The sequence below is a fragment of the Puma concolor genome, chromosome A2, assembly GCF_028749965.1.
Source record: "Puma concolor isolate L17-30 chromosome A2, mPumCon1.1.hap2, whole genome shotgun sequence".
NCBI lineage: Eukaryota > Metazoa > Chordata > Mammalia > Carnivora > Felidae > Puma > Puma concolor.
In genome coordinates this window covers 125,397,815-125,411,010 of record NC_141668.1, presented here as the reverse complement: position 1 = coordinate 125,411,010, position 13,196 = coordinate 125,397,815, and the positions used below count along the sequence as shown (strand labels likewise).

The window sequence follows — 13,196 nt, the reverse complement described above, 5'->3', positions numbered from 1 at the left end:
ATAAATAAAATACATGTGCACACTGAATTCAGACCCCAGGTCTCCATGTTGTCATATCGGATACTAGACCAACCCTCACTTTACAGATGGGAAAGCCAAGGCCCAGAGAAGTTAAAACATTTTTCTCAAGGTGGCCCAGCTAGGGAGCAGCAAAATGAGGCTGGACCCCGGGCAGGTCTCCTGTGACTTGGCACCGCCTAGAGTGTACTTTTCAAAGTTTCCATCCTGATGGGAGAGCTATATTCAATCTCTTCACAAACAGTTGTCTCATGGGTTTTGTCAGAATAGAAAACCTCTCCTGGAAAACAGCTGTCTCGTGGGAGTGACTGCCTCGGTCAGGTTTATGAAAGGAACAATTTGATTTGTGGCACTCACCCGTGGGAGCCCAGTTGTGCCTGCTGCTTCCTCATTGCAGTCAGGAGGCTGAAGCGAGGCAGACAGAGACTGCTGTGCTGATAAATGCCACCAGCCTGGGCATGAGCTGTGTTTCCAGACAACTGAGAAGACATATCTGACTTGACCTTCTGGCCCAACAGAAGATACTGCCTGGCAGAAGTGAAGTGGCAACACATGACAAGGAAGGAGAGAGATGCCATAAGACCCAAGTCACCCATGACTAGGAACTGATGTTTTACCTGTTTTTCTCTTGATCCTGCTGGTCTCTTTATTTTCCAATTTTCAAATGTGCTGGTTTTCTCATCCTTGGCCCTGATGGAGAAAGGGTTGTTATTTTCAGGAAAGAAAAGTAGATTAAGCCAGTGTGGGAAGAGTGAGGAAGGGTTTGTAAATCAAAGGAAAATGTTTCAACAGAAAATCACAACCCAAGCGTCTTAGTCTATTCGGGCTGCTAAAACAGAACCCTAGACTGTGTCACTTAGCAAACAAATCTATCTCTCACAGTTCTGGGGCTGCAAGTACAAGATCAGGGTACCAGCATGGTCAGGGTCTGGTAACGACCCTCTTCTTGGTCGCAGACTGTCTTATCCTATGTCCTCACATGGCGGGAGGGGCAAAGGAACTCTCTGGGGCCTCATTTATAGGGACACTAATTCCATTCATGAGCACTCTACTTCATGATCTCATCACCCCCAAAGGTCCCACGTCCAAATACCATCATATTGGGGATTATGTCTTAACACACGAATTTGGGGGAGACACAAATATTCAGTCTTTAGCACCACATGTATGCCGAAGAGCAAACCACAATCTGGCCTGCAGTCTGGCTTCACAAGGAGTTCAGTGGCCTTGCTGTGACCCTCTTAGAAAGATCCCTCCAGGCATCTGTCCATGACAGTCACAGCAGAGATGTCCTTGGTCTAAGCTTGCATGTCCCCTCAAAGTTGGCATCTCTGCTCTTGTCCCTGGAGACTTCTTAGTAGATACTTGTTGATAAAATTGATACATGAGATAAGAAATTACTTTATTTTCCAGCATAAAAAACACAAACACAAAAAAGTTTGATTACAACACATGGAGGTAGTGATTAAAATATTGGACACTGGTTACATAAAATAGAATAGAAATAGAAAAAAATGAGCCATTTAGGAGTAGATTTTACTTTATTTATTTTAGAGGGAGAGAGAACACACAAGTGAGGAAGAGGGGCAGTGGGAGACAGAATCTTATTCAGTCTCCATTTAGCACAGAGTCCGACGTGAGGCTTGATTCCACAACCCTGGGATCAAGAGTTGGATGCTCAACTGACTAAGCCATCCAGGTGTTTCAGAAGTGGATTTTAAAAATCAAACTTTTATTAGCACAGACAGGCAGTCAACTCCTTTTATTCCAGCTCAGCACAATCAGGACACTGGGCAGAACTTCCAAGCCTGTTCCTTCTAAAGAGCTTTACCATCTTTTTTCAAGAACAAATGAAAATGCTAGCTTAAATGTCTATGGTGTATCTGAGCTAATTATAGAAAGAAAGATTAAGAAGGCAAAAAAAATAAGGATAGGTATTGCCTCTGAATATTTTCAGAAATATGTACAGCCAGGAAGTATCAGTTCCAATTTCTACCCTTGGGTTGCACAGCATCCATTTACTACCATATTATAAAAGCTTTTACAATGTGACACTTTGATACACATCAAATGAAAAACAGAAATATGCTGTACAGGTGGTTAGGAAGCGTAAGCTCTGTTCTGGATCTGTTAAGAATTGGATCTGTGATCTGCTCAGCCCTAGGCTTCCTCATTTGTAAAATGAGAAATTTGAATACAAATTTATGAAATTTATTTCAGTTTGATAGTTCCATTGTCATTGATTTTGACATGAGGTTTATCCAGTCACTCATTCATTTATTCATTTTTTCCCATTCATTCAGCATATTTCATTGAGTCCTATTCCATAAGCAGCATTGTACTGGTAACCAAGTATAAAGTAGTAAGGAGTAAAAACAAACTCCCTGTCCTCAGAGAACTTTAGTTCTACACAGTGAGACAGATGATAGGAAAACAAGAAAGGAAGCAAGATAACTTCAGATTTGTTTGAGGGATTATCCCCAGGATAAGGGAAAGGATCCAAGTATATGTTAGAGAGAAACTGGGGTTGGGATTAGTGGGGAAGACCTATAACAAGTAGTCAAAAGTCCTGGGTGCAACTGGGCTATAGATTAAGTATGTGACATTAGCAAAGTCTCTTTCCCTCTGTATGCCTATTTCTTATCGCTACCACAATAAATTGCCATAAATTTATCAGCTTAAAACAACCCAGATATATTACATTTCTGTAGGTCAGAAATCCAACATGGGTCTCATTGGGCTGAAATCAGGTATAGTGCTGCTTTTCTTTCTGGATGCTCTAGGGGACAATTTGTGTCTTTGCACAATTCAGATTGTTGGCAAAATTTAGTTTCCTGATTTTGCTGGACCAAGGTACCTATTGTCTTGCTACCTGTAATGGGAAGGCACTCACAAGTCCGTCAGGACTTACATTTTTGGCTGGTGGGTCCCTTCCTCCAGCTACAAAGCCAGGAACCAATCAATGGTGGTGTTCTCACACTGCAACTCTCCGACCTACTCTTCTGCCTTTCTCTTGTGTTCTTAAGGATTTGTGATTAGATTGAGCACACCAGGATAACCCAGGATAATCTCCCCACCTCAAGGTCTTTAACTGTAGTCACATTTGTAAAGTCCCCTTTTCCATGTAAAGTAATATTTTCACAGGTTCTGAGGATTAGAACATGTGCACTCATGAGGGGCCATGATTTTGCCTACCTGAATACCCCAGTTAACTTATGAGTAAATGAAGACACTGAACCTAAGCTCTTTCAATTCCAAAATGCCATGTCTCCCTTTGCTTCTATGCTTTGCTCCTGTGTTTCTTTTCTATAACAACTCATGAGAAACTTTGCTAAGTGAAGTCAAAATCTCTTGTTTGAAGACAGTGTTTATTTCATCTAGGACAAATAATGGAGAGTGAGTTATGATGTTGTGACTGTAACTACAAGGCAATCTCAAGGACAGAGTAGGAAGCATGCTTAGGAGTGATCCCTGAAATGGGTTGCTGAGCCTGCCCTCTGCTACATAGCTGCTTACGATCCTGCTGAATATAATAAAATAGAATCACTTCTGTTAGAGCCGCATTTTACCATCAGGCATGCAAGTCAACATGATGGACTGTTTAAAGGTGTAGCTTAAGGGAAATGTATGTAAACCTTCCCTAAATATTCCTCTGAATATGTATCTCACATGTGGTGACCCAGTGCCATGTCCATTTCCTGAAAGGTGAGGCCACCACAGGCTTCATTGTGCCCAGAGAAGCATGTGCACATACATCTGGAAGAATGGAAATCCTACTTGACCCAGCCATACTTGGTGGCTTTACAACTCTGTTCTTAGGTATTCTAAGAATTCCAACACTTCTGGAAAGAAATGGGTATTTTCTACTATTATCTTCTTGTCTTTGCAGCATGACAGAAAACCACAACTAGTGGGGGTAGCAACAATAGGAACTCTGGTATAAAGGCTGGCAACCAAGGTGGGTGGAAAAGAATCTACACATTTATCTAAACCTTAGGTGGGCTTTCCCCAAACCAATGGTGGGTCATGATAAATCAGGGCTATAATCTCAGTGGCCTTCGTTGGTATTCACAACTTGCTTGGATGGAATTGGCTGGGAAGAGAACCACAGCCTAGAGGTAGGCTGATAAACTGGTCTATCAGGGATTAAAGCCTAGTGTTTGGGCCCAAAAACAGCATTTTGGATACAAGTCCTTGAGAGGCACAGTCATTTCCATAAGTTACCAGGTGAGTTTGACCATTTCAAAAATTCTTATTGTGCATCTCCGGTGCTCTTGCATTCTCACTCGCTGTCTCCATGCACACACACCAAGGAAAGGCCAAGTGAGGACATAAAGAGAAGGCACCATCTGCAAGCCAGGAAGAGAATCTTCATCAGAAACCAACCCTGCCAAACCGTGATTTGGGATTTCTGGCCACCAGAACTGAATAAAGGTTTTTGTGGGTTTACCATCAAGAAGTCCCTTCACTCAGAGAAGAGGATCAGTCTCCTGGCAAAGTGATTGATCTTCATTATCAAGGAGAAAATTGATGGCTGCTATGCTGTGCAATAAGGGAGACAGTGTCTGGAACCAGAGGATTCACTGACTTTTAGTACTTTTTAGTGTCCCCTCAATAGTAGTGAATGGGACACAGCAGCAGTCTAACTAATACAGACAGGGCCAGAAAAGATTCAGATCCCAGGACTAAAGGTTTGGGCCACCCTGCTTTCTAAAGAATCCAGTCCATTAGGTAGTTGCAGAGGAAAAGAGGGGCCTTAAATGGGTGTTGAAAGATGGAAGTTACAGAAACAGGAGTGTTAAAGCCAAGTTTTATATTATTTCTTTCTCTCCCCCTTTAGGTATTATTAGGAAATAGTGGTGGCTAAAATTTTATATTTTAGGTGGGAGTATATCTATAGTGCTATTGACCCATAAGTAAATGAAATATGATACAATGAAATATTTTGTATGGGTACACAAATTTTTCATGAAGAAGAACAAAAATAGATACTGAAGGGAAAAGAGATGGATGGTGCTGAATAGTTTTGTTTGCTTCTCTAGATCTCTTCTTCATTCCCTGCCTGTCCTGCCCCATTCTGTTTCCCGGGGAAGTTAACTTTGCAGATCACATCAAAGAGTTCCTTTACCCTGGGCTTGATGTGATCAACAGGAATCACCTCTATAAGATATGATAGAAGGAGGAAATTGAGATCAGGGTATGTGTTCCTCTGACTCCTGCAGAGTCTATTAAACAAGGCTCCTTCCTCAGAGCCCCTTCCTCCTACTATAGTTACATTTTCCAGGTTCTAATAATTGTTTCATCCTCTTGCCTCTTCAGATTTGAGCATTAGCACCTTACAGCTTCACCCAACCTTTATGGTTTCCCTTAATTGCCCACATTTTGTAAAAAGTTTTTTCCTTTCTATTTCCTCAGATAGGAACACCTGGGTGGTTCAGTCAGTTAAGTATCTGACTTTGGTTCAGGTCATGATCTCTCAATTCGCAAGTTCGAGCCCCGCATCGGGCACTGTTCTGACAGCTCAGAGCCTGGAGCCTGCTTCGGATTCTGTGTCTCCCTCTCTCTCTGTCCCTCCCCATTTCTCTCTCTCTCTCTCAAAAGTAAATAAATATTTTAAAAAGCATTATTAAAAAAATATTTCCTCAGATACATTTCAAATCCATACTGTTTAAATGTGAAATCTATTTCCTGTGGAGAACTTGAAGTATACAAGCAGAGTGGGCAAAATATTAAATGTTAGATATTATTTTTTCTTCTATCTCTTAAGTCTGAAACATTAAAAGTTCCAGGTAAAATAGAGGTCTCTGTCTTAGAAAATGCTGCCAATACCATATTTCCCTATGGCAATTCAGCCCTCATTTTGAAGAGAGGGTAATATGAGAATAAATGGATCTTGGAAAAAATTCTTATTTTGTAGATTATTAAAGAGTGTAGAGTGTGAAGACAGAAGATCCTGCCTTAAGTCTTTTAATAAGATTACTGTGTGACCATAAGCAAGTCATTTAACATCTCAGTTGTCTCCATATATGAAGTGGGAATTGATAATATCTGCATCATACCACCATTGCAGAGTTCAAAAAAAAAAAAAAGTAAGCATAACTGCTTCACAAAAAGTAAACATCTTAAATATTAGTTACTAATGTCATTATGTTTCACAGTTCTTCAAACAAGGATAAATTGAAGATGTTCATCAATTTTGATTAGCTGTCACAGTTTGGAATTGTGTATTCATGCCATTATTGGATTAATGGTTGCCTCCTGCCCCCAACATCCTGCAAGCTCCTAGAAAACTGGGATTGAGTCTTTTGGATCCCCTCTGTCTTCTTGTTTCTTGCCATGCCTGGCACTTACGAAGTACTCAAATATTCAAGAATGAGTTAAAGACTGAGCAAGAGTAAGAAAACAGGGAGAGAGGACAATGGAAGGCAAGAAGAAAAAAAAAAGAGAGTAAAGATGAGATTTTTTGGAAAAGGGGACAGTTATTCCCTAAATTGAAGCCTAATGCTACTTGTACCTTAATGCTGTCCTTCCTAAGAGAGAGTTTAAAATGACAATAATAGCGTTTGGGTGGCTTAGGTGGTTAAGCATCCAACTCTTGGTTTTAGCTCAGGTCATGATTGCATGGTCTGTGGGATCAAGCCCTGTGTCAGGCTTTGGGCTGACAGTGTGGAGCCTGCTAGGGATTCTCTCTCTCCCTCTCTCTCTGCACCTCTTCCACTCTAAATAAATAAATAAATAAATAAATAAATAAATAAATTTTAAAAAAGAATAAAGTGATAATGAAAATGACAGCTAATAATTATTGCCTAGTAACTATTATGTATATGTACTATTACTTTTAAGAGTTAATTATTAAAACAGTTGTATGAAATGGTCCTGTTATTATTTCCATTTTACAGATGAGGAAATTGAGCTTTGATACAGTTAAGTAACTTGCCCAAAGTGACACAGTAAGTGGTAGAAATAGATGAAAGTCACACCTAAACAATCTAACTCAGAGCACGTACCATGCTATTCCATGTTCACTTTTATTTAAATTTTTAGTTCAAAAAATACTAGAAAAAGTGAAGGAGTGAAGGCAGACTATGTTCCAGAAAAGTAAAAGGAGGCCTATGAATTCCTTCCCTAAAAAGTGTGTCTTACAAAAGGAAATAGGGAGAAGTACAGTACAAGGTCAATGGATGGAAGGTACTGTTATACACTAACCAAGCTGCTTTAATATAAATTCTATAAATAAATTATTTGTGCAAATATTCAGTAAAAAAAGAAAAGGAAGACATTATTTAAAGACATGGCCAGGTAAAATGACAAATGGCATACAACTTCAATTTTTCTTCGGCATGCAAGTTTTAGCTGAATACACATAAAAGAAATCAATCTACATGGTGCAAATGTGGGGGAAAAACACCCAGACCTATGTCAGCAATAATAAAAAACATCTACTATTCTAAAACAGTCAGCTAATTGTAAATGGATACCCAGACCAGGGAAAGAAATGCCTGATGGGAAAGCCAAGAACCTCTTCCAGTTAGTTCTAAGCTGTCAACATTGAAGTAAAGGCAAACTCTCCAGAAAAACAGTTCATAAAAAGATGGCAAGATAAACTGAATAGAGAAACCCAAATAAAGATAAACTATTAGCTTTTGTCTGTCTGTCTGTCTGTCTATGATTAGCAGCAATTCCAGAGCTCAGCCTGATTTTCAAATATTAATTACCCTTTGAAAATGCCCGGAAGCAATATTTATATTGTGATATTATAGACCATATCTGCATAGCAAATTGTCAGCATAAACCTCATAAGTACAAGTTGACTAAGAGATATTTGGGGGAAAATTAGGGGTCGCTCCAAAATTAATGCATCATTTCCTAAGCTTGGCAATCTTAGTTTAAGACGTGTAGCAAAACAAGGAATTAGCAAAACAAGGAATAAGACATGTAGCAAAAAAAGGAATTAGAGATTATTAGAATCTAATTATTAGATCATCCAGTCTAGGATAAAATAATAGTGATCCAGGGGTGCCTGGGTGTCTCAGTTGGTTGAGCATCTGACTTCAGCTCAGGTCATGATCTCACAGTTTGTGGGTTCGGGCCCTGAGTTGGGCTCTGTGCTGACAGCTCAGAGCTTGGAGCCTGCTTCGTATTCTGTGTCTCCCTCTCTCTCTCTGACCCTCCCCCACTCACACTGTGTCTCTCTCTCCAAAATAAATAAATGTGAAAAGAAATTAAAAAAAAATAGTAATCCATATGTCAGATCTGGTCCAGGGACAGATTTGTTTGGATAGCAATTTTTTTTATTTGAATTAGTTGCTAACATTTAAAAGTTAGAAAACTCTAAAAGTTGGAAAAATCTGGATTTCTCTCAAAAATGTGAAGAATAGACAGCACTGAGTCTTTATTCCTGAATGGAAACAATCTGCTGGGTTGAGAAGGGGTGATCCCTATCAGACAGGACATCTTTCTAGATTGATACAGTCCCTCCCAGGCCTCACCACCTTGCCCTCATTCTACTTGATTCATTTATATTACTGGTCTGGTCTCTATGGTCTAACATTTCCATTTTTACAAATAAAATAGAATCTACATAGTTTGATCAATATCACAGAAATAGGTACTGTGTTAAGACTGGCTCTAGAACCCAAGACTTGTGGAGTCCGAGCTAATGGTGTTAACAACAGTTTCATGTGCTCTTTGGAATCTAACAAAGATTTATAAGCACCCAGAGTATTCAACCTGCTGTGCCCTTAGGACTCCTGCTACCTATTCCTTTACATTAGAGTTATTTCTATATGTTCAATTGGTATTTTATTCATGTATGCACTTAGTAGTTATTGAACATTGCCGATATGCCAGACATTATGCTAGATCCTGGCGATATAGCAATGAACATAATTTTGCACTCCAGTGGGGTAGACAGACAGACAAGTCTTAGCTCTTTGACTAACCTGCAAGCCTAACTTCCTGTTTATGTCATTTTTATTCTATCAGATGGATTCTGGCTCTAGATCAATTATTGATTAGTTGTGTGATTTTGGATAAATCATTAACTTAAAAAATCTCAGTTTCTTCATTTATTAAATACTGGACAAATGAAGTCCAGTGCTCTTCATTTGGGTAAAATTCTATAATCTTTAGGACATAAAGAAAGAACTTTATTTATTAAAGTAATGCTACAGATTTATTCATTTCATGTTGGATTTATGCTCTTAATAAGAATCTCTCTAGAGCTTATTGTGTGCTAGCAGCTTAAATAAACTATAGCTAATGTGGCTTCATAATCAGATTGTGATAAATTTTGACAGACACTCAATGCTGATTCATTTTTAATGGAATAATGATGGCTCCAATGTGTTGATCCCTGCTTGATAGGATCATCATTGGAATAAAAATATCAGTATCTCATTATATTGTTTTAACTATCTTGATTATACTTTGACTTACAATGAAAATGAAAAACCTTAAATTACCAAGTTATTTTTTTAATTAGCCTAGTGTACATTAAAGATCATTTCTTTTCATTTTGGAGCTCTTCAGTGGGTATGTTTGAAATCTTGTTGTTTTATTACGATGGTGTCTTTATTAAATTGCTCTAGAAGCACAGGAAACCAGGGTCCTACTTTACTTTAAAGCTACTTAATATTAATATTTTATTTGGAAAATAAGAGTTATATAGGCTCTGAAGTCAGAATATTATGTTTTATTATGCATAGTAAAATGTTGATAGATGGGAAACTAGCTGAACATTCTTCAGGATATAATTTTAGGAGGCTTTTAATTCTCAGGCAATATCTTAGAATAAATCCCACATGCACATATCCCATCTCATGTCTCATATTCAGTTTTCCTCGTGGTACTTCATGGGAAGGACCTATGTAATCCTTAGAACAAAGGAGTTAATGAAATATGATTGTTCTCAAGATGAAGGCCAAGTAATAGATGTCTAGATAGGTGCATGGGCAGCTTCTATGAAAGATATAGCTCAAGATCTCCTAAGTCAAATTTCTTTAAATTAGGCCCAAGTTTCAATAAAAAAGAAAGATATCTTGCCATTTGCAACTACGTAGATGGAACCAGAGGGTATTATCCTAAGCAAAATTAGTCAAAGAAAGACAAATACCATATGACTTTACTCATATGAGGATTTTAAGATACAAAACAGATGAACATAAGGGAAGGGGACCAAAAATTAAAAAAAAAACAGGGAGGGGGACAACACATAAGAGACTCTTAAATATGGAGAACAAACAGAGGGATGCTGAAGACGTTGTGGGAGGGGCAATGGGCTAAATGGATAAGGGGTATTAAGGAATCTACTCCTGAAATCATTGTTGCACTATATGCTAACTAACTTGGATGTAAATTAGAAAAATAAATAAATAAAAATTAGGCCCAAGTTTTTAATGCTGCTAATTTGTTCACAGGACTTCTTCTAAACAAAATTGTATTAAAAATTTTTGGGGGGGACCCCATTTTTCATCCATCATAAATCTGTTTAGTTGTCTTCACTTTCCAGAGATTTAATTTGATCTCCCTAGTAAATACCTAGTTCCTTTGCCATGTGTGACATTATTCTATAATCCTTGTTGGAAATTAATTTAATTTTTCAACTTCTGTGAAGTTCTACATTTTGAAACTGTACCACGGGAATTCCATTGAAAACAAATGTATCCTTCCTTCATGAATTTTTCCAGTCCTACCACCAGTGCCCTAGTTACAAGTAGGTAACCACCATACTAGATTAACTGTACTGGCAGTGTTATAACTCACCTTTATCCCTCAGCTCACACTGAACCAGAAACAAAGACTCAAATAATTAGCTGGCAAAAAGTTGGAGACAGAAAAAATTTGCAGAGTTTGCTCTTCTGTAAAAACCCACAAAATTGGACTAGAAAGGGGGAGGAGGGATTATAAATATAACTTAGACTGCAGGAGTAAAGAAACTGGTGTACTTGAAGTAGGAGGGAGGAAAAAGAAGCCACCTGAAGAAAGAAAATGGATTGGCAATTGAGTGGGTGATGACCTTTAGGGTTCAGCTTACTGACCATTAATTATCGAAAGTCCCCAAATTCCCATGCTTCCCAACATCCATATCTCTGTTGTCCCTAGAGGGTGGGGAATTGGTGGAGAAATGGATTCATGTCTCAAGATTAGAGAGGGCAGAACCCATTAGACATGGCCCCCTGTGAACCAGAGTGCTGGTAAGCATGGCAACATCATTTCATATGCTGTTTCCTTAAATGGCTTTCGCCTTTCCCACCTTTGAGTTTTTGCTCCTGTCTCCTCAACCTATGATAACTTCCCTCCAGTGACTAGGGTCACACATCCATTTTCCCTGGACCATCCCAATTTATTCCTGTTCTATCAGCATACTTATTAATAGGATCCCCTTTCTCTTTGTTCTCTCTCCTACTGTCTAAGGATGAACAATAAATTGTTACCTTATATAAGGTTCGTTTTTATCTTTAAAATTGCCCACATTATTCAATGTAGAGTTTAATTACTACCTCTTTTAGGGAGGTTTTCCTAATTTCATAAGTTATCATTTCTCTCTTTTCTTAGCTTCTTAGCTATTCAAAAGGATATGATAATATTCTGCCTTTTTAAAATGGTAATTTGTAAGTATATCCTTTCTCTTTCTAGACTTGTAGAGACAGGACCACATTCTTCTTTGTAGTGTTATCCATGATGATTTGTATGTAGATACCTAATATATATTTCTCAAATTAGTTTCAAGTTATATGCAATTTCCAATATCACAATTTTTGAATGTGAAAATCCAGGGTTAGATTTTCTGTAAAATTAATATTGGAATTAAATTATATTACATGTGCAAATTACTTAGCACATTGTCTCACACATAGTTTCATAATTGGCAGCTATTTTATGGTTATTTATAATATAATATTACATATAATGTTATATATAATTAATATATAAATAATATATAAAACCATATAAAATATATAATATAATAATTACATTATCATAATATATAACTATAATATATGTTATTATAGTTAATATATGTATTATAGTTATTATAAACTATTATAGTACATGATTATTTGATATTATATACTGATGAATTGGTTTCTCCTCTGCATTGCCATTGCATTTTGTCCATACATATAACATTTTTCATAGATTATTTGGATATTTGTCACAGCTCAAGTACAAGATACACAGGACAAAGATAATGTTTTTAAAATTAAGGACAAATAGGTCACTTGCCACTAAGCCAATATCTATTCTGATTCCTAGTAGAGACCTCCTTTAAAAATGGGCAGAGGTTTATTTTTATTTATTTTTTTAATGTTTATTTTTGAGAGAGAGAGACAGAGTGTGAGTGGGGAGGGGCAGAGAGAGAAGGAGGCTCCAGGCTCTGAGCTACCAGTAGGGAGCACCATATGGGGCCTCAACCCAAGAAACGCAACATCATGACCTGAGCTGAAGTCGGATACTTAACCAACTGAACCACCCAGGCAGCCTCCCAAAAAATGAGCAAAAGGTTTAAATATGCATTTCTTCAAAGAAGATATATGAATGAGGGCACCTGGGTGGCTCAGTTGGTTAAGTGTCCAACTTCAGTTCAGGTCATGATCTCACAGTTTGTGAGTTTGAGCCCCACGTCGGACTCTGTGCTGACAGCTCACAGCCTGAAGCCTACTTCAGATTCTGTGTCTACCTCTCTTTCTACTCCTCTCCCAGTAGCACTCTGTCTCTCTCTCAGAAATAAATAATAAACATTAAAAAAAATTTAAAAAGAAGATATATGAATGGTCATAGTAATCACATGAAAAGATATCTAAAATCATTAGTAATTAGGGAAATTCAAATCAAAATCATAATAATACACTAGTTCACATCCACTAGGATGGCTAAAATAAAAAAGACAGACAATAACAAGTGTTGATGAGGTTATAGAGAAAAGGAAACTTGCATTTGTTGCTGGTGGGAATGTAAAATGGTGGAGCTGCTTTGGGAAATAATTTATCAATTCCTTAAACAGTCAAATATAGAGTTATCATATAATTTAGAGTTCTACCACTAGGCATATTCCCAGGAGAAAAGAAAACATATCTACACAAAGACTTGCATACAAACAAGCACAGAAGCAGTATTCACAGTAACCAGAAACCAAATATTCACAAACTGGTGAAAAGAGAAACAAAATGTGGTAT

At 37.8% G+C, this 13,196-nt stretch overlaps 1 long non-coding RNA gene across 1 annotated transcript in view; it reads right to left on the bottom strand.

The window, feature by feature from the left end:
- Positions 1 to 219: 219 nt before the first annotated feature.
- Positions 220 to 13,196, bottom strand: part of LOC147583495 (uncharacterized) — a 120,974-nt gene continuing 107,997 nt past the window's right edge. The window contains exons 2-3 of the long non-coding RNA XR_015248276.1: positions 636 to 708; positions 220 to 546 (exon numbers count right to left, since the gene is read on the bottom strand). This is a non-coding gene — a long non-coding RNA (uncharacterized LOC147583495). The remainder of the gene's footprint in view (positions 547 to 635; positions 709 to 13,196) is intronic.